The sequence below is a fragment of the Geotrypetes seraphini genome, chromosome 7, assembly GCF_902459505.1.
Source record: "Geotrypetes seraphini chromosome 7, aGeoSer1.1, whole genome shotgun sequence".
NCBI lineage: Eukaryota > Metazoa > Chordata > Amphibia > Gymnophiona > Dermophiidae > Geotrypetes > Geotrypetes seraphini.
This window is the reverse complement of record NC_047090.1, coordinates 29,563,785-29,584,448: the sequence shown is the minus strand read 5'-3', so window position 1 is coordinate 29,584,448 and position 20,664 is coordinate 29,563,785. Positions and strand designations below refer to the sequence as shown.

At 44.9% G+C, this 20,664-nt stretch overlaps 1 protein-coding gene across 1 annotated transcript in view; it reads right to left on the bottom strand.

The window, feature by feature from the left end:
* The window catches only part of TMCC3 (transmembrane and coiled-coil domain family 3), a 283,494-nt gene that overhangs the window by 131,013 nt on the left and 131,817 nt on the right, over positions 1–20,664 (bottom strand). The window lies entirely within an intron of this gene.

The window sequence follows — 20,664 nt, the reverse complement described above, 5'->3', positions numbered from 1 at the left end:
AATTCTCCATGCCTTTGACTAGTTTCGTGGCTCGCCTCTGCACCCTCTCCAGCAGAGTTATAGCCTTCTTTAAGGTAGGGAGACCAGTGTTGGACACAGTATTCTAAGTGTGGTCTGACCATTGCTCTGTAAAGTGGCATTATGGCGTCTTCCGATCTACTCGTGATCCCCAATATAGCATTTCCAACTGCAAGGGACAAGCAGGATCCCAGGGGTCCTGCTTGTCTCCACAACCCATCCCATCACCACTACCACTAGCAGCAACAAGAACCAGAGCAGAGGACTTTTACAAAGCATAGAGAAGTGGTCCTGGAGGCACGTCAGCCCACTAGGTTTTCAGGATATCCACAATGGGATTTGCATGCAGCAGAAGCAGCATATGTAATCTCTCTCATGAACATTCATTGGGGGATATCCTGAAAACCTGATTGGCTAGGGTGCTTTCCAGGACCAGGTTTGGGTACTGCTGGCTTAGAGGGAACATTTATTAATATATGGTATGAACTTGAAGCTTATGTACCCATATACACGATCGAGTTGCACTATTATGACTACAGCCTACCTTTGATGGAAGGGGGACACAGCCAATGAACGAATGTATGTGTCACATGCAGACTTCGTGGTTATGCAGGGCTGTGGAGTCGGTAGATAAATGTTCCGATTCCTCAGTTTTTTGTACTTCAGACTCCGACTCCAGGTACCCGAAATTTCCTCCGACTCCAACTCCTCGACTCCGACTCCACAGCACTGGTTAATTTTCAGATCGTTAAAATGGAATGTCAAGTTGAGAGAAATGAGCATTTTCGACACCACCTTCTTTTTGCTTTTAATCAAGGTTCTAAGGCCGCAGAAGCTGCTCGCAACATTTGTGCTGTGTATATAGTGGGTGCTATAGCTGAAAGAATCGCTCGTGATTGGTATGCCAAGTTCAAAAATGGAGTCGGTAGATAAATGTTCCGACTCCGACTCCTCAGTTTTTTGTACTTCTGACTCTGACTCCGACTCCAGGTACCCGAAATTTCCTCCGACTCCGACTCCACAGCCCTGGATGTCAGCAAGCTGCTAGTATAGCAACCATGGCTGTCATGGGGGAAAAGCGTGATTTATCAGACATTGAAAAAGGCATGATCATCCGCTACTGGGCTAAGAGTTGAAGCATTTCAGAAACGGTGGCGTTTATGAATTGTTCACGGGCTGCTGTGTACCACGAGTGGACGGATGGAACCTTTTCAATGACCCCGACGTAGTAACGGTGGGGCAGCACAAGCCATCGACGAGAGAGGTGAATGTCAGCTGCGCAGGTTGGGCAACCCACCATCCAAATGAACCGGGGGGGGGCTTCCAGATGTGTGTCCAAAATGACGGTGTGGTGAACCCTATTGCGAATGGGGCTCCGGCGCAGACCGCTAGTGGCTGCACCCATGCTCATGAGAGTTCATCACAAAAAAAGGCTGCAATTTGCACAAGAGTGCCAACATTGGATCTGCAACATACATACATAAACTAACTCATACATAAGCCAGCATTTTCATCTGTATAAAACAGCTGTGTCTGTAAGGTCAATAAGTCACATGACTTTCAGAGTGACTGCTTTTAGATTGTCACCAGGAATTAGCCAGTAGTGGAACAAATGGAAATCCACCAAAGTGAACATGTGATATAGGAAAAAGAACCAATGAGGTTTGGCGTCAACCGGTTGGTTGCTGAAGGCAGGGAGGGAGAGATTCCCCTGTGTGAGCCAAGACAATATGTTTCAAGTTTATTAAAATTTTGATGTAAACACAATATCAAATATTTTCAATGCGTATAACAATAATAATTTTAGGGGACAAGATAAAGCAATTTATACCAATAAACATACAGTTGATATACATAATAGATAGTGATACATAAGGAAAGAGGGGTGAACTACAATTACTTAAGGAATAGAAAAACATTTAAGGGGAAACAACATCAGGAGGGTAATTAAAAAATATTTTAAATAAAACTAGGTCTAAGAGTGAATAGGAGAGATTGTGTGATAGGACAGATCTGGTTAAATTTAATTGTTTGATCTTAAGATTTTGATAGAAAAAGCTAAGCTAAAGTTATGGAGTATGTGAATTTCACTGGATTGGAGTTTGTTTATTATTTTCATTTTTAGTTCGCCCCTGAGGAAGCCAATTTATGGTGAAACCAGGATCCTAGTTGGGTTTTGGGCACGCACGGTAGCACCGTAGCGAAGATAGTGGAGAAATTTTAAACAATCACGGCACTGGGAGAGACGCATCGCATTCATCTCAAGAGAAGACGTTCACCCTTGAGGAAGCCAATTTTTGGCAAAACTGGAATCCGTAAACTTCTAAAAACTTATATTATTCGCTAAACATTTTGAAAACTAACTCTTGTATTTCAGTTTACTTTATTTTTTTTTTTTTTAATTTATTGTTTTAACCGCATCGAGCTTCCTTTGGTTGAAGACCCGGTATATAAGGTTAAGTTTTAGTATAGTTTAGTTTTGGGCATGCACAGTAGCGAAGATATTGGAGAAAGTTTTGAACAATCATGGCACTGGGAAAGATGCATCGCATTTATCTCAAGTCGTAGCGAAGATATTGGAGAAAGTTTTGAACAATCATGGCACTGGGAAAGATGCATCGCATTCATCTCAAGTCGTAGCGAAGATATTGGGAAAAAGTTTTGAACAATCATGGCACTGGGAAAGACGCATCGCATTCATCTCAAGTCGTAGCGAAGATATTGGGAAAAAGTTTTGAACAATCATGGCACTGGGAAAGACGCATCGCATTTATCTCAAGTCGTAGCGAAGATATTGGGAAAAAGTTTTGAACAATCATGGCACTGGGAAAGACGCATCGCATTCATCTCACGTCGTAGCAAAGATATTGGAAAAAGTTTTGAATCATGGCACTGGGAGAGACGCATCGCATTCATCTCAAGAGCAGAAGATTATATGAACTTTGTAAGATAAGTGCACTTTATTTCCTTCTCTTGCAGTACCACTGTGATCAAGTGTGATGACTGAAAATGGTGCTGTCTTGTCTCTCAATAAGAAATAGCACACAGATCTATAGTGCAGCCATTTTCTGAGCACTTTACACTATACAGTAAAACCTTGGATTGCAAGTAACTTGGTATGCAAGAATTTTGCAAGACAAGCAAAACATTTATTAAATTTTAACTTGATATACAAGCAAGGTCTTGCAATACGAGTACATACAGTAAACACGCGTCACATCATCACAACTGAGCCGATGGCGGTTCTCTCTCTGATGCTGCGGGAATATAGTGAGGTCTTGCAATACAAGTACATACAATATTTTGTATTAAAGTTTTTGGGTTGTGGAACAAATTGAGTTTCCATTATTTCTTATGGGGAATTTCGCTTTGATAGACGAATGCTTTGGAACGAATTATGCTCATAAACCAAGGTTTTGCTGTATTTTATTTATTGTGAAAGAGGTTGTGAGGATATTGCAATAACTGTTAGACTAAATGATGTAGAAGATTTTTGGTTCGCCCAGAGGTGGTTATTCTGGATATTAGCAGGTGGTCATAATAGTGCGATTCGACCGTTACTGCACAGAAAAATCTTTCCCACGCTGTGTGCAGACGCATTCACACTATCCCCCAACCCTGACTGTGCACAGTAAATTACCCTGAACTAATTGCACTGTACAGCCCATGCCCATTCGCTGCTAATAAGCCTTCTAGTTATCACCCTATTTCAGGCTATGTGAATTAGCACGCATTGTCATGCAGCTACAATAATGCTTCCTGTGTGCCCTAATGCACATGGGAACTGCTTGCCATACTTTAGCGCCTCTTCGTTGGCCCGACGGAAAAATGTGGGGAGCACATGAGCTCTTGAAAGCACAAGTCCCTCCTTCAGATAGGGCTACAAGGCTGAGGGAAGGAAAGAGACTTAACTCCGCTGTGGAAATTCCCACCTCACTGTGGCTGTGCCTCTGGAAACAGGATCTCTACCCGGGTCTTAACATCTCAGGGCCACATCTTTCCGCCGGCGGCAGTGCAGTAAAAAGATAAACTCTGTGTACAAATTCTTTAAAATAAGAATGGAGAACAATCTTCTCTCATCTGTGAAAATATCAGGCATTCAAGAAGGTCTGGAGGTTGTTGTTTTTTTTCTTCTTTCATTGTAATGAATTTTTCCCTTGTTTTGTTATGTATTTTACGTAAACTATCGTAAACGATATTTTTTTCAGATTAGTAATGTACACAGCATTTATACACTGCCAATCAGCGCCTTGTATCTGACATAAAATGTTCACCCCATTACGATTTAATCTGTCCTAAGCTGTACGGCAGAACTGGCAACGCTGATTCAATTCAATCTACAGAAGCGTCTGAACCCTGCCTCCAGCAAACTGAAGGACAGGATATATTGTGTAACACATCGATGTGAAATTGCCTTAGCTATTTTTCTCCCGCTTCGTAATGATCTATTTATTAGAAAATAAAAATTCCCATCGTCCCTTTTGGCCTAGTGTACGAGAGCTTTCGGATGGAACTTCCTTTGCTAGTGTAAGAGTCACGAGAGTAAAAGCCCACCTTTTGAAAAGCGAGTGTTGCAAATGATGTTTCTGGGCTTCTGCCTTTCTTTTTTTTTTTCATTTTGTAGTAGCAACCGTTTATTGCATGCTAAGAGCACATTATTTATTTTCTGCTTTATTTTTTTTTTCTCCTTCTTTATTCATTTTCAAATTTGACAATAAGTGCACAAAATAATATATTTCAACAAGTTATTACACAATAGCACAAATGCTAGGAAGTTCTTTTTTACCCAGAGGGTGGTGGACACATGGAATGCGCTTCCGGAGGTTGTGATAGGCCAGAACACAGTACAGGGGTTCAAGGAAGGTTTAGATAGGTTCCTAAAGGTTAAGGGGATTGAGGGGTACAGATAGGAGTAGAGGTAGGTTATAAAAATGGTCAGGAATTACTTCACAGGTCATAGACCTGATGGGCCGCCGCGGGAGCGGACCGCTGGGCGCGATGGACCTCTGGTCTGACCCAGTGGAGGCAACTTCTTATGTTCTTATGTTCTTATATCTACTACATAAAAATCTAGTGATACGTTTACCCCCCCCTTACCTCCCAACCTTCATCATATTTTCAATCAGAATATACACATATTATAGAATATATTACAACATATTATGTAAAATTGTACCCAACACCCTCCCCTCTTTGGTGTGCCAAAAGAAGAAGAGAAGAAGTGATGACTATGCTCAGTCGTTCAGAGAACAGCGAGAGATGCACGCGCCGAAGGTGGGGGGGGAAAAGGGGAAGCAGCGCAGCCCAGGAGATGAGACACTTGCAAAACAAACTGGAAAGTTTTACGCTGATTTCTGAAATGGTTTCTGACATTAACTGGTGGCTGGCAGCAGCAGCCCCTGCAGTGCCTTTCCAGCTTAGTAAAATATCTGCTTTAACCAACCCCCTCCCCTATTTTACAAAACCGTAGCATGTTGTTTTTTTTAGCGCCAGCAGTGGCGGTAACAGCTCCAACGCTCATAGAATTCCTATTAGCGTCAGAGCTGTTACCACTGCGGCCTGCGCTAAAAACCATGCTACAGTTTTGTAAAAACAGGGGTGAGGGATAAAGCAGGTGGGACCAAGGTGAACAGCTGGGATGAAAACATCCATGGAGGGGCATAATCGACAGGAACGTCTAAGTCTGTTTTTGTTCAAGTTGCAAGACGTCCAAAGTAAAAAAAAATAGCTTAGGACACATTTTTGAAAAATATGTCCAAATTTTTTTCCGTTTCAAAAATCGTCTAACTGTACGTCTTGCCAATCTGATCGTCCAAGCCGCTAAATCATCCACCTTTATACCACATTTTCGTCCAACTTTTCATCCAAGTCAAAAACGCCTAGAACAAGCCCTGTTGGATGTGGGAGAGGTCTGCAAAGTGATGGACTGAACACCTAGACATGGCACCTAAATAGTGGGGTACCTTACAGGGCACTGCTGTGAACTTCACAAAAAGGGTGCCATGTTTTCATCTCACTACAGCTCCCTTATAGGTCATGGTGAGCCCCCAAATCACCTCCAGAATCCCCTAGACCCACTTATCTACCACCCCAATAGCCCTTATGGCTGCAGGTGCCACCTACTTTATATGGCAGTAGAGTACGATAGTGGTTAGAGTGGCTTATGGGCCTGGGTCATGCTCTCTATGGTTCACTAGCTCACCCCCCAGACTACTTAATCCACCTCTGTCCAGCTCTACTAGGCTTTCCTATGCCAGAGGCAGGTATGTACGTTTTTATTCTGAACTTTGTGGGGGGTGCGATGGGGGTCAGTGAACATGGTGTGTCTGTGTGTGTGTGTGGGGGGGGGGTCTTTACTTTGTTTCTGCGGTGGTTCTCTGGTCACTTTGAATACCTTTTGGGCACTTATACGTGTCTTTACATCGTCTAACTCACATCCCCGCAAGATGACTAACTCTAGATTGGCCCACATCCCGCCCTAACCACTCCTCCAAAAACGCCCCTTTCAGCTCTGGACGAACAGCGGGATTTCAAGGCCCTAAAAAGTCCCTGGATACATCTAAAAAGCCATTTCAATTATCGGCACTTGGAAGACCTGTTTTTTAGTTCGTCCAAGTGCCGACTTTGGCGGGCTTTTAGACATATTTAACTTTCGATTATGAGCCCCATATTATTCTATAACACTGCATGCAACTTTCCCGAACACCCATGGCCATGCCCCGTATTGGTTGAATGCTACGGGATTTAGGCACCTAGCATTACGGAATAGCAAATTGCCAGACTGTGCTCTCAAATGCTAATTGGTACCAACTAACATCAGTAATTGGTTGGTAGCATCAAGTTATTGACGGTTAACAGCTCATTGGCCAATTAAGCTGCGAGTGTATATCTGCAGCATGCCAAAGAGGGCATACACATTAAAAAAAAAAATGCCGGGTTCCCCAGTTGGCAAAATCTAAAAATCATTATAGTTTGCAGGTCCTTTCCTTTCAGACAGATTTTTTTAGGACATCAGGCTGCCCGGTGGTATAAATTAATATCTGATTCCTTGAATAAGAAACCAAGAAATGGTCTTAGAGACATTTGGAGCATTGAGATAAAGCAGTATATTTCTGCTTCTCAATGGCCACGAATTTGGACTTGGAGGATGAAATGTACAGCGTCAGCATCTATGAGACAAACGTGGTTTTTTTTTTTCTGTTACATAGATCTTTTTGGACCCCTGTTACGTTGCACAAGTTAGACCAGGGGTAGGGAACTCCGGTCCTCGAGAGCCGTATTCCAGTCGGGTTTTCCTGATTTCCCCAATGAATATGCATGAGATCTAGTTGCATGCACTGCTTTCAATGCATATTCATTGGGGAAATCCTGAAAACCCGACTGGACTACGGCTCTCGAGGACTGGAGTTCCCTACCCCTGACATAGACCAACATGGTTTAATGCAGGAGTAGGGAACTCCGGTCCTCGAGAGCCATATTCCAGTTGGGTTTTCAGGATTTCCCCAATGAATATGCATTGAAAGCAGTGCATGCAACTAGATCTCATGCATATTCATTGGGGAAATCTTGAAAACCCGACTGGAATACGGCTCTCGAGGACCGGAGTTCCCTACCCCTGAGTCAGACAGTTCTAAGTCTAATAGATGCTAGCACTGTCATTTAGACATTGGGACAATGGATCATCTGTTGTTCTATTGTCCTTTGATACTCAGCTTCTGGAAGTCAATATGGGGACAGATTAACCTCATACTGGAATCAACAATCCCTTTGAGGCAATTATATGTGGAACATCGCTGCCTATTAAGCCTCCCATAGATCGCTACAAATGCAGGCTTTTCCTAATTATGACAGGGATAGCTATGCAAATGATAACCCACTTTTCGTTTTGGTGGGCCAGTTTATGTTTAGGTTACAAATACGAAAAGGTGAATGCGGATATGTTGGGGGCATAGCAAATTATTTAAATTGGTATGGGGCCCGTTGACATCCTTTGTTACTTCAACATAGTTGCGTGAGCAGCAACGCCAACCGGCTGCTCGCAAAAGCGCCGAGCTCTTCCTCCGATATCATTTCCTAGGCACGACTCCGGGAAGCAACGTCTGAGGAAGAGCTGGCACCAGCAGCGGGTTAGGGTTGCTGCTCACGCCGGGAACGTTGAAGAGGTGAGGGAGGGGAGGGGCGGAGAGAATGACGGGTGCCGGCACCCCCCCCCCCCACCAAGACGGCGCCCGGGGCGGTCCGCTTCCCACCCACCCCCTCTCCTCCTTGCTAAGCCACTGCATGGATTTGAATGCTGCCAGATACGGAGCCTGACGTACTGAGTTAAAAGGGGAGGAGTCAGCAATGTTCCCAGGGTGGAGTCTAGGGAGAGATAAGAGAGGAGAGATACTGAGGAGCTGCAGAGTGAATATACCTGTAGGTCAGTAAGAGGAGTTTGAACTGTACACTCCCCCCCTACCATATTCGCGGGGGTTAGGGGCAGAGCCGGCCCTCGAATAAGGAAAATTTGCAAATAACTTTTGGGCCAACCCTGACCCACCCCCGGATCTTACCTGGTGGTCTAGCGGTGACGCGGGGCAGGAACGATCTTTCTACGCTCCTGCCCCGTGCAGAGCCGTGCTGTGGGGTTCCTATAGTCTCGCGAGACCACGGGACCTCGCAGCACAGGTGCACAGCAAGGCTCTGCAAGGGGCAGGAATGTAGGAAGATCGCTCCTGCCCCGCGTCACCACTAGACCACCAGGTATAGTCTGTGCATGAAGTTGCCACCGGAGCTGCGTCCACGGCTGAGGGCTGTGCTCCTGGGGCAGCTGCTCGCCTCTGATCACCTCCTCCTCCTCCCGTCCATGTACCGGGGCCGATTCTGGTCGATGCAGGTTGCCTCTGAGCGATTCTCAAGAGGGGGGAGGGAAATCACGAATAGTCAAAACCGCGAATAGGGAGGGGGAAGTGTATGTGGAAATGGACAGTCCTGCTTTCCAAACCAGGGATTCAAAGAAGATATACAACAGAACCATAAATGGGCCCTTTTACCAAACAGCAGTAAAAAATGGCCTTAGCGCACCTGTATGCGAGCCATTCACAGGCGCCAAGACCATTTTCACTGCTGGGGTAAAATGGCAGTTTTTCTAATTTTTCATTTGAATGGCCACCTGTTCCCACTGGAGAATCCACCGCTGTGAGAGCGGTATAGGGAGGGGTGGGGTGAAAGATGTAGCCCGGTGTCGACTGTGACCTGATTAGTAAGGACAACATCGTCATGGAACAATTTTGATTGTTCAGAAAAATTGAGGAAAAATCAAAATCTTTTTCATCCCAGCTGCTTACCCTGCATCTCCTTGTGAATCTGGTGTAAATCTGAACTAGGATAAGACAGGAAAGTCAAATTCACAATCACAAACGCAGACGCGAAGGAGTGGAAAAGTCCAAATGAAGATTGGTGAATTCAAAGTATTTCACAAACACCCTTTCTTCATTTCTTCAATGTAACATACACAAAGTGTAACATGTACATGTTTCGGCCCGAGTGGCCTGCCTCAGGAGCCTCACAAGTATGTGTAAAGATCAAAAGATTCACACTCTATGAACACTTCAACCTTACACTGCAAATCACACTGTAAAAAAACGCCACCAGCTGTAATCTGCATACTTGTGAGGCTCCTGAGGCAGGCCACTCGGGCCGAAACATGTACATGTTGACTTTGTGTATGTTACATTGAAAAAATGAAGAAAGGGTGTTTGTGAAATACTTTGAGTTCACCAATCTTTATTTGGACTTTTCCACTCCTTCGCGTCTGTGTAAATCTGAACTATCCAACTATTCGCTCAGCTCCGTCTGAATGAAAAACAGCGGACCTGGTCTATGGGTCAGAGGGCAAAAATGGAACGAAGCTACATTGAACTGTGGCATTCATAGTAACATAGTAGATGACGGCAGATAAAGACCCAAATGGTCCATCCAGTCTGCCCAACCTGATTCAATTTAAATTTTTTAACTTTTTCTTCTTAGCTATTTCTGGGCAAGAATCCAAAGCTCTATCCGGTACTGTGCTCAGGTTCCAACTGCCAAAATCTCCGTTAAAACCTACTCCATCACATCTAAATCCTCCCAGCCATTGAAGCCCTCCCCAGCCCATCCTCCACCAAACGGCCATACACAGACTCTGCCCAGTACTGGCCTTAGTTTAATTTTTAATATTATTTTCTGATTCTAGATCCTCTGTATTCATCCCACGCTTCTTTGAACTCAGTCACAGTTTTACTCTCCACCACCTCTCTCGGGAGCGCATTCCAGGCATCCACTACCCTCTCCGTAAAGTAGAATTTCCTAACATTGCCCCTGAATCTACCACCCCTCAACCTCAAATTATGTCCTCTGGTTTTACCATTTTCCTTTCTCTGGAAAAAATTTTGTTCTACGTTAATACCCTTCAAGTATCTGAACGTCTGAATCATATCTCCCCTGTCTCTCCTTTCCTCTAGGGCAGGGGTCTGCAACCTTTAAGACATAAAGAGCCACTTGGACCCGTTTTCGAAAAGAAAAAAAAAACTTGGAGCCGCAAAACCATTATAAAACAAATCTAACACTGCATATATTGTTTATTATCTTAATGCTATATACAGGATCACTAAATTGAAAATAAAATCATTTTTCCTACCTTTGCTATTTGGTGATTTCATGAGTCTCTGGTTGCACTTTCTTCTTCTGACTGTGCATCCAATCTTTCTTCCTTTCTTTCAGCCTCCTGTATGTTTCCTCTCCTCCAGACCTCATTCTCTCCCCCAACTTTTTCTTTCTGTCTCCCTGTTCCCCCTTCTTTCTGTCTCCGTGCCGTCCCCCAAGCCACTCGGTTTGCTGCCACCGCAATCGGGGAACAGCCCCCAAGCCACCACCGTCCCAAGCTTTCCCTGCAGAAGTGTTGCGCTGACCAGCATTCCGCTCCCTGACATCAATTCTGACGTAGGAGAGGAAGTTCCGGGCCAACAAGGCATTTCTCCTCATTCCATCCAGCCTGAGCCCCATCTCTCCTTGATCCAGCATTTCCCTTCTGTGTCTGTCAGAATTACCATTCCACCTATTTTCCAGCATCCCCCTTCTTTGTGTCCATCTCACCTATATCCCTATCTCACCACTTTTTCAGAATCTTCATTTGTCTCTGTCCTTGTCTTTACCCCATGTTCACCATTTGCCCTTTCAATGTCTTTATCTCCCCCCCACACACACACTTTTTCAGCATTACTTCTATGTCTCTATTTCACCTCCTCTTCATGTTCCCTCTGTATCTCTATCCTTATTCAGTAGGTCCTGCTTACTCTTTCTCTTCTTTGTGTCACTATCTCCATTTTCAGCTTTCCCCCCTTTTCCTTTATTAATGCACCCTGTAGCCAGAATCTTTCCACCCTCCCTCCACTCCGGCCCAGCCCAGTATGAAATATTTCCTTTTGTTTCCCTCCCCTCTCTCTTTCTCTCTCTCTTCTGCTCCCTCACCCACGAGTCCTGCATCTGGCCCTCTCCCTTCTACCTGCACCTGGCAAAACCCCCCTGCTCCGCGGCTCTCTTAAGCAACTCGTCAGCAGCGGTGATCAAGACAAGCTGCCGACATCGAGGCCTTCCCTCTACGAGTCCCGCCTTTGTGGAAAAAGGAAGTTGAAACAAGCGGGACTCGCAGAGGGTAGGCCCCGACGTCAGAAGCTTGTGTCGATCGCTGCTGCTGAGTTGCCGAAGAGAGCCGCGGAGCAGGGGATGTGGCCGGAAGCAGGTAGAAGGGAGAGGGAGATAGGAAGGCTGTAGATCTCCGGAGCATGACACCGACCCCGGCCAGGATGATTTCTTTTTCAGACGTGCACCTTACAAGTCCGGCGTCGCGGCGGGAAATAGCCATGCTGAGCAGTGAGCTCAGCACTACACAGATGAAAGCCTTGCTTGCTGATTGGTCCGGCGGCATGGCGGGGCGGGGCCGCCGGACCAATCAGCAAGCAAGGCTTTCATCTGTGTGTGCTGAGCTCACTGCTCAGCATGGCAATTTCCCGCCGCGACGCCGGACTTGTAACCTGCATGCCTGCGTGACACACTACCGGAGCCGCAGCAAAGGTGGAAAAGAGCCGCATGCGGCTCTGGAGCCGCAGGTTGCCGACCCCCGCTCTAGGGTATACATATTCAGGGCTTCCAGTCTCTCCTCATACGTCTTCTGGCACAAGCCTCCTATCATTTTCGTCGCCCTCCTCTGGACCGCCTCAAGTCTTCTTACGTCCTTCGCCAGATACGGTCTCCAAAACTGAACACAATACTCCAAGTGGGGCCTCACCAACGACTTGTACAGGGGAATCAACACCTTCTTCCTCCTCTCTTTATACAGCCCAGCATCCTTCTGGCAGCAGCCACCGCCTTGTCCACTTAGCATGCACCATTTTATATTTACATCAACTTTGAACAAAGGAATACAAGATTCTTTTTAAAGAAGAAAAATAAGACCATTTTCGTTACTTAAATATAGTCCACAAGTAAAGGAGAGGCGAACAAATCACATTCCATGGGAAGTTGGATTTAAATAGGAAAAAGAATAAAGAAATAAGAGTAAAAATAATCTGTTAATCTAATTTCAAATGACCATATAAGCTATTATCAAACATTGGTATTAACATCAGGGATCCTTGAGATAGCTTTGCCTTCTAGAAAAAAAAATTGTATTTGTTCCGGTTCATAACACGCATATCTATTATTCTGATATAACATGCAACGTTTACAAGGAAAATGTAATTGAAAAGGTGGCTTCCAAAATTAATACAGATTGACGAAAAGAGAGGAATTTCTTACGTCTGGACTGCGTCCATTTAGAAATATGCTGCGTCTTTTTTTTTTTTTTTTTCCAGTTCCAAAATTTTATTGAAATTTTATATAGTAACATACAATAAAGCAGGAGAAACATTAAACAGATTGCTCAAAACACTATTAACACAAAGCTTAGGATATTAAAAGATGAAATCCTATGAGCATCGGGAGCAGCGCAGAGCATTCAGCGCGCCGGCCTGCACTAAAAACCGCTATCGCGGTTTTGTAAAAGAGGGGGGGATAATGACTGCATATTTTATTACTGTATAATTTGTTTTTATGTACTGTTTTGTCTAGATTAAATTATGTGTGGGTAACAAAACCAATGTTTTTTTTTTTTATGGATCCACAATTCATCAAGTCGCTAGGACTCGAGCACAAATCGATGATAACTATCATAAATAATCTGTTCACTGCCTAGAAAAGGGGTGTCAAAGTCCCTCCTCGAGGGCCGCAATCCAGTCGGGTTTTCAGGATTTCCCCAATGAATATGCACGAGATCTATTTGCATACACTGCTTTCATTATATGCTAATAGATCTCATGCATATTCATTGGGGAAATCCTGAAAACCCGACTGGATTGCGGCCCTGGAGGAGGGACTTTGACACCCCTGGCCTAGAACAATTGGACAGCGTGGTTTAGAAATATTTTAAATAAATAAAAACAAACAAATTTTTTAGAACAGAAGGGTCAAGGCAGATCAAATGAACTCACTTGCTGCTAGTGAAGCAGGGGTAGGCATTTCCGGTCCTCAAGAGCCACAGGCAGGTCAGGTTTTTAAGATATCCACAATAAATATGCATGAGATAGATTTGCATCTCAAGGAGGCAGTGCATGAAAATCCATCTCATACACATTCATTGTGGATATCCTGAAAACCTGACTTGCCCATGGCTCTCGAGGACCGGAAGTGCCTACCCCTGCACTAGGGGAATGCCCTCTGTCACCTAGTGGACAGTGACTGGAACTGCAAAGAGAAAAAAAAAAATGCTTCCTGTCAGCGACCTGGCCTAAAATCACCATTAGAATACCCCCATGTTCAGTCAAATGCAAAACAAGATCTATAATAGGTTACCGGTGCTAGACAAATTCACAAGTAAATTCTTAAAGATGTGATCACAAAACTGGGAACATTTACTCTGTAGAAGGAGATGGAGGGAATTAATGACCCAACTTTTCAGCCTTAAATTAGTTTCCAGGGATTCTATTTTTCATTAAGTTCAGCTCAGGCATTAATTCAAAGTTTATCGTAGAAAATGAATGTGTTCAAAGAGAAGCGAAAGCAGGTACCTTTATCAGACTACTAATTATTTCAGGACTCAAGCAGTCCCAACTAAATAAGGCTATGCCATAGAAACAGACCAAGACATTTCTGAAGTTCTTAATTCACATATAATTTGTATATCCAATGTAATCTGACACACAGTATAATTTTATATATTCTCCCGATTGTATCGATAGAATAGCATAATCTAAAGTTCATTGGCTTTGCTCTTTTTACGCCTTTTGTTTCAAGATTGAAATGTGACCTTTGAAAAGTGCGCAGTGTGCTCCTGGAAAGCACAGTCTGCAAATACCAGGCTTCCATCAGCTCTACAATCCTCCTTAAAATCTTGTGGGTCACTGTGTTAAATTGTCCGATTTGAAAGCGGCAATTGATGTTCAAACAGCTTCGCATGTAAATGAGTTTTGCCGAGTTCCACCGTAATCCCATTCGATTTGTAATCCCATAAGAGAAAGCAACTGACACATGTGCACAGTGGCGTAGCGAGAGTGAGCGGTGCCTAGGGCTGTGGCACCCCTCCCCCACCCTCTTCTCCGCCCGCCCCCCTCCTGCCACGCTCATGAACAGCTTCCCTTCCCCCATACTTCTGTAACACTGCTGGCGCGACCAGCAACCCCCCAAGCTGCACGCGTGCCAGCTTCGGCTGTTCATCTGATGTCACTTCCTAAGTGCGGGTCCAGGAAGTGATATCAGAGGAAGAGCTGCCATTGGCGTGACAGCAGGTTGGGGTTTGCTGTTCGCGTCAGGAACGTTACAGAAGTACAGGGGAAGGGAAGCAGCATGCACGCGTGACAGTGGGGGCGGGGGGTGGAGAGGAGAATGGGTGTCTGCACCCTCACCAAGATGGCGCCCGGGGTGGAACCCCCTCTTTACTAAGCCACTGCATGCGCAGAATGGTGGCACGTCATATGCGTGTCGGACATTGGTGCACTGACATCTTCGTGCAGGACTAATGTGCGCTGCCAGTTCCGCCACTTTCACGCCTTACCATTAGCGTTCTGAGGGGTGTGTGCGGGGAAAATCCACACTATACTTATAACTTCTCCCACTCCCGCTGGGGGAGGGGGGGTTCCCACTATACTGAAAACTTCCAAACAATGAGATAATGGAAGTTTTCAGTGTACTGGGGGGATTCCTCCTCCCCAACCCCCCCCCACAAGAGCGTGACCAGTTCTAAGTGGGTATTCCCCCCACCCCCTCTCGGAACACTAATGGTAAGGCATGAAAGCGGCAGAACCAACAGCACGCATTTGTCTTGCACGCAGAGGTCAGCGCGGGATTGTCGGTGCACCAATGTCTTGCGTGCTTTCGTCGGTGTACCATGCAGGGACACATGAACGTTAATCATAGGTGTGCCTTTTTGTAACGCATCATTGGCGCACTTTATAAGAGAGTAAGGTTGGAGAACTAACAGCAAAACATGCAAATGTGAAAACACAAGATAAATATGCTTTTTTCCGGGACATATGCAATTGGCATACCCGGACCAGCCGGTATACGCTTTTAATGGACACGCATGAGACGCACCTTTAAAACATATGCACGAGACACACTCTACACATGTGTACATTATATGGTCCCAAATCCCATAAAAAATATTTTTATGAACTTCCACATGCAATCAGCGATCCAGACCTGCCAGTGTACGCTTCTAACACAGATGTTTCAACGCTACCGGCACCTCCTGACCTTTTGCTAATTTGGGATTCTTAAAGGCCGTGCTTCATTTTGCGCATCATCTGGGCATCGGTCAGAGTACTCATTTTAATACGGACGAGCTGGTTGTAATCCATTTACATACGAATTATCGGAAGCTGTTACAAACCAAGGAAAAAAATCGTGATTAGCCATTTTAGGCCTCGATAGCTGAAATACTTTGGTGCTAAACTGGTTAAGACTGGCTTAGCATCGATCATTAAAGAAACAGTGAGATTTGAGCATATCGGCCTAAATATTTAGTTAAAACGGAGATTCCTTATGGAGAGCTTGGCATGGATAAGTTTATTTCCCATTGACACTTCTTTAGATGGAATTTTCTGGAGAGCACAGGAGGGGGGGGTGTCAGTCGAGTTACATTAGGTGTTTTTTTTCTTGTATGTACATAATAATTCATTAGTAGCAATAAGCCAGAAAATTAACCTGATCACTGTCAATCGCCAGCAACAAAGATTCGGGGGCGGCGGGGTCCAAATTTTCCAATTGGAAAATCTGACAACCCTACATATTATGTCATCACGTCAAAATCCACGCATGTGCAGACACCCTCCAGACACAGCCCTGAGGTCTGGGACTTCCAAAACCCAGACAAACTGCTGGGTTTTGGAAATCCCTCCGGTGCTATAAGGCCTCAGTTTAGGAAAGGAACTATAATCCAGAGAGGAAAGAGCCATGCATTTAAGGGATTACAAACATCTAAGAAATACCGTGGTCCTTGTTAGTGAAATAAAAATTGTAAAAACCAGGCCTGACTTAAGCTGTGCTACTAACATGGAATCGTCTGATAACTTTGTGCATGCATCGGCTAATTCGGTCTTTTTTCAACGAGTCAAGCTCTATTGAGTAGATGATCTGCACTGAACAAAAATGTGCGATCCATCACTCCACTGTTTTCGGTTGGCAGATTTCACTGAATAGAACCTGTGTTGGCTGTCCATTCACCCAGGAAAAGCAATCAGAATATTTTGGGGTGAAATAATAAATAAAGCGACAAAGGCACGGTAAACATTCATTTTTAATTCCCAAGTAAAAGACCACATCAAAAGCTGTCAAATGCTTAAATAGGCTGTTTCTAGGCCATTTAATGCATCACTTTCTAGACTAACTAGAATTAGCAACTAAGCTAATAAAGGGTATGGGGGACCTCTCATATACTGACAGACTGAAAAAGCTGGGGCTTTTCTCCCTGGAAAAGCGACGACTCAGGGGAGACATGATAGAAACCTTCAAGATCATGAAGGGCATAGAAAAAGTGGATAGGGACAGATTTTCAAACTAAGGGGAACCACAGGTACAAGGGGGCACTCGGAGAAATTGAAAAGGGAAAGGTTTAGAACAAACGCCAGGAAGTTCTTTTTCACCCAGAGGGTGGTGGATACATGGAACGCGCTGCCGGAGGATGTGATAGGCAGAAGTACACTACAGGAATTCAAAGAAGGTCTGGACAGGTACCTGGAGGACAAAGGGATTGAGGGGTACAGATAGGAGTAGAGGTAAGGTTATAGGGACAGGATTAGAGGTAAATTATAAAATTATTCAGAGACCACTGTTCAGGCAGTGGGCCTGATGGGCCGCCGCGGGAGCGGACCGCTGGGCAGGATGGATCTCTGGTCTGCCCCAGCGGAGGCACCTTCTTATGTTCTTATGTACTTCTTCTTATCAGATTGGACAGTAGCCAGTATGGTGCAGCTGATTTTCTCAGAAAAATTAAATTGTTTCGGTCCAAACAAATCTGGAGATGACGCTTCAATCACATCAGGCAGTTGAGGGAGAGATATGCAAGTGAGATATGACTTATTTTACCGGCTTCTCAAGAAATTAATGCTCCCAATAGGAAAACATAGCATGTATGCATATCAATCCTGCAGAAAGACCTGAAACAAATCATAGCCCAGTCTTTCAGCCCTAAACAGCAACAAGAGAATCACCCCAGGCTGAAACAAGTTCATGCCTGGGGGATTTAGCTAGTTATTTCTAGGAGGTGATAAATCCTCTGGGGAAGGCTAGATATTGGGGGGGGAGGGGGGAGGGGTTAAAGGAGCTGAAAGAGCTCAAGGGCAATGCGTGGCGAGCAGAGCGGACAGAAATGAACCTTGTGGAGGAAGCAAGTCAGCCCAGCTGTTCTGTAACAACTACTGGGCACAGTTTGTGGAGAAACCTGGGTTCAGTTACTAGCCCCGAGTCCGGACTTCTGTTCCCCAGGTCATCTGAGGCTGGGGATGATGCAGGGGCAGAAGTCATATTCCTTGCAGGGGAGAAAGTTTGAGACGGTGGCATAATTTAAGCACCAAGAAAGTAACGCTTTATCGACCTTTATGCAAATGCCAATATTCCAGCTGTGCTGTAGAATACCATAATTTGTGTGTTGTGTAGCAGTCTAGACACAACCATTTACATCAGCTCCATGGCTGTTATTAGTGGGCCTAAATTATATGCAGGTATTCTACCTCACAGGCAGACCCAGTATTTTGGCTGGGCCCTTCCATAAACAACCCCCCTCCCCTAAGATATTTTTTTAAAAATGAGGGTTTTCTCTTTACACCCATCCAAAATCTCTCCCTTCTCCTCTGCGGTATCCTGGCGTGTGCCCGCCTATCTCTCAGCCCCCCTCCCTCCCCATTGTACCTTTCACACATCCCTGGCACCATTTTTGCTGCCAGGGCAAGCCCTTGGAGGCTTCCCTCTGCCACAACCCACTCCCAAAGGCTTCCCTCTGCCACGTTCATCCCTCACTGATGTCACTTCCTGTTTCCTGTCCATTGGTGATGTGGCAGAGGGAAGTCTTTTGGGGGGCTTGCACCAACAGCAAAAATGAACCGCTAGAGGCACCGGGGATGCGTGAAAGGTATACCGGGGAGGAACAGGGTTGAGAGACAGGAGGGCACATGCTGGGATGCCAAGGAAGAGAAAGAAAGGGAGGGCAGTGTGGTGCTGTCACTGGATGGGTCTGAGCCAAAACGGGGCGGGCCTGCGCCCACCCATAGCTATGCCACTGTTTTACCTGCTATACTAGGATTCTAAAAAGGAAAGTAAGCGCCTGACTTCCTTTCTAGAAGAGAAAGCCAAAAAGGTCTCTACGACGAGAGCAACAATCTGAATAGGAGAGTCGAGAGGAAAAGACGTCAATCACCCAGTAGGGGCCAATTCAGGATAAATTTTATTGGTAGCAGCACAGCGAAGACTCGACACTGACAGTGTTTCGGCAATTATACCTTTTTTCAATTCACTGGTGACCAAAGCGAGGCCAAGTGTCACCAGTGAATTGTTTATACAAGCTCCGGTTTCCTTCTCACTATCTGCAATCGGAGTTCAACCCACAGCAATTCATGAAAAGATAATTTAATCCGAAACCTTTGATAAAGGCATAATTGCCAAAACACTGTCTATGTCGAGTCTTCGCTGTGCTGCTACCAATAAAGTTGATCCTGAATTGTCCGCTACTGTGTGATCAACGTTTTTTTCCTCTCGACTTTCCTATTCGGATAGAATTAGCCTCTTAATCATCAGTTAGATCATGTTCCCTTCCCCACGAGTTCTTTTCCTGTCCCTGCTCCATTCCTGCAAGCTCTGTCCTCATCCGCACAAGCCTCAAACACTTTAAAAGCATAAGTAGCAACATCCTAGAGCTCAGCTTGTGATGTCATAATGCCTCATTCCACCAATGCCTAAGCTCCATCTTCATCTGCATAAGCCTCAAACTCTTTAAAATCATAAGTGTTCGAAGCTTGTGGGTTAAGGCAGAGCTTACAGGAATGGGGCACGGACAGGGACAGCGACAAAACTTGTGAGGACGAGACGGGTAAACTGAGTTCCCACGGGAACGGGGAAAAATTTGTTCCCGTGTCATTCTCTATCCCAGAGGGAGTGTGGGTACATGGCCCTCAGCTGAAGACCGTCGCTGCAAGGATCCTTGGCCACATGAGCTGAAGGAGATTTAAAATAATGGAGAAATCTTTGGGAAGTTGCAAATGAAAGGGATCTCAGCTCTGGTTTCAATTGAGCTAAAAGACCAAAGGGCCAGAAGGAAGCTACCTACATGGCTTTGCCCCGCCCCCTCCAAAAAAAAAAAACCCAGTTCAGAGCAGCGTGCCCTTTTCCCTCTACCTACCTTGCCCGACCAACACAGACCATCCAGAACACAGCCCTCAGACTCATATACTCACTCAGCAAACACGACCACATTACCAATGCATACCTAGAATCTCACTGGCTACCAATAAAAGCAAGAACACAATTCAAACTCTACTGTCTCATTTTCAAAGTAACCCATGGCACGGCACCCAGTTACCTAATTAACCGTTTTCATCACTACCACCCACCAAGAAAAAGGAGAACACAGAACCTTTTCACCTATCCACCACTCAACGGTACATGTCGTAAGAAACTCTACGACAACCTCCTGGGGACACAGGCAGCTAAAATAGACTCTGACATCTCAAAATTACTGACCAAAACAATAGACATAAAAGAGTTCCGCAAAGAAATAAAAACACTACTGTTCAAAAAATACCTCCCATCATTCTAACCACCACCCAATGAGTTCCCAACCAACGACTTCGGAAACACCCATCTAAACCATCTCTCTGTCCATGACCAAGAATGTACTGTAACTCTTCTACATTACACCCGATTTAAACGATCAAGTAGACATGTATTACCTCTACAAAATGCATTATCTTCTGTTATATGTAATAACTTCTGTGATAAGTATTATCTTCTGTGAACTTGAGGTATCATAACTCCTTACTATTACTGTAATATACTCCTATCTGAAATGTAACTCTACTGGAACTACCCAGATATCTTCTAAAATGT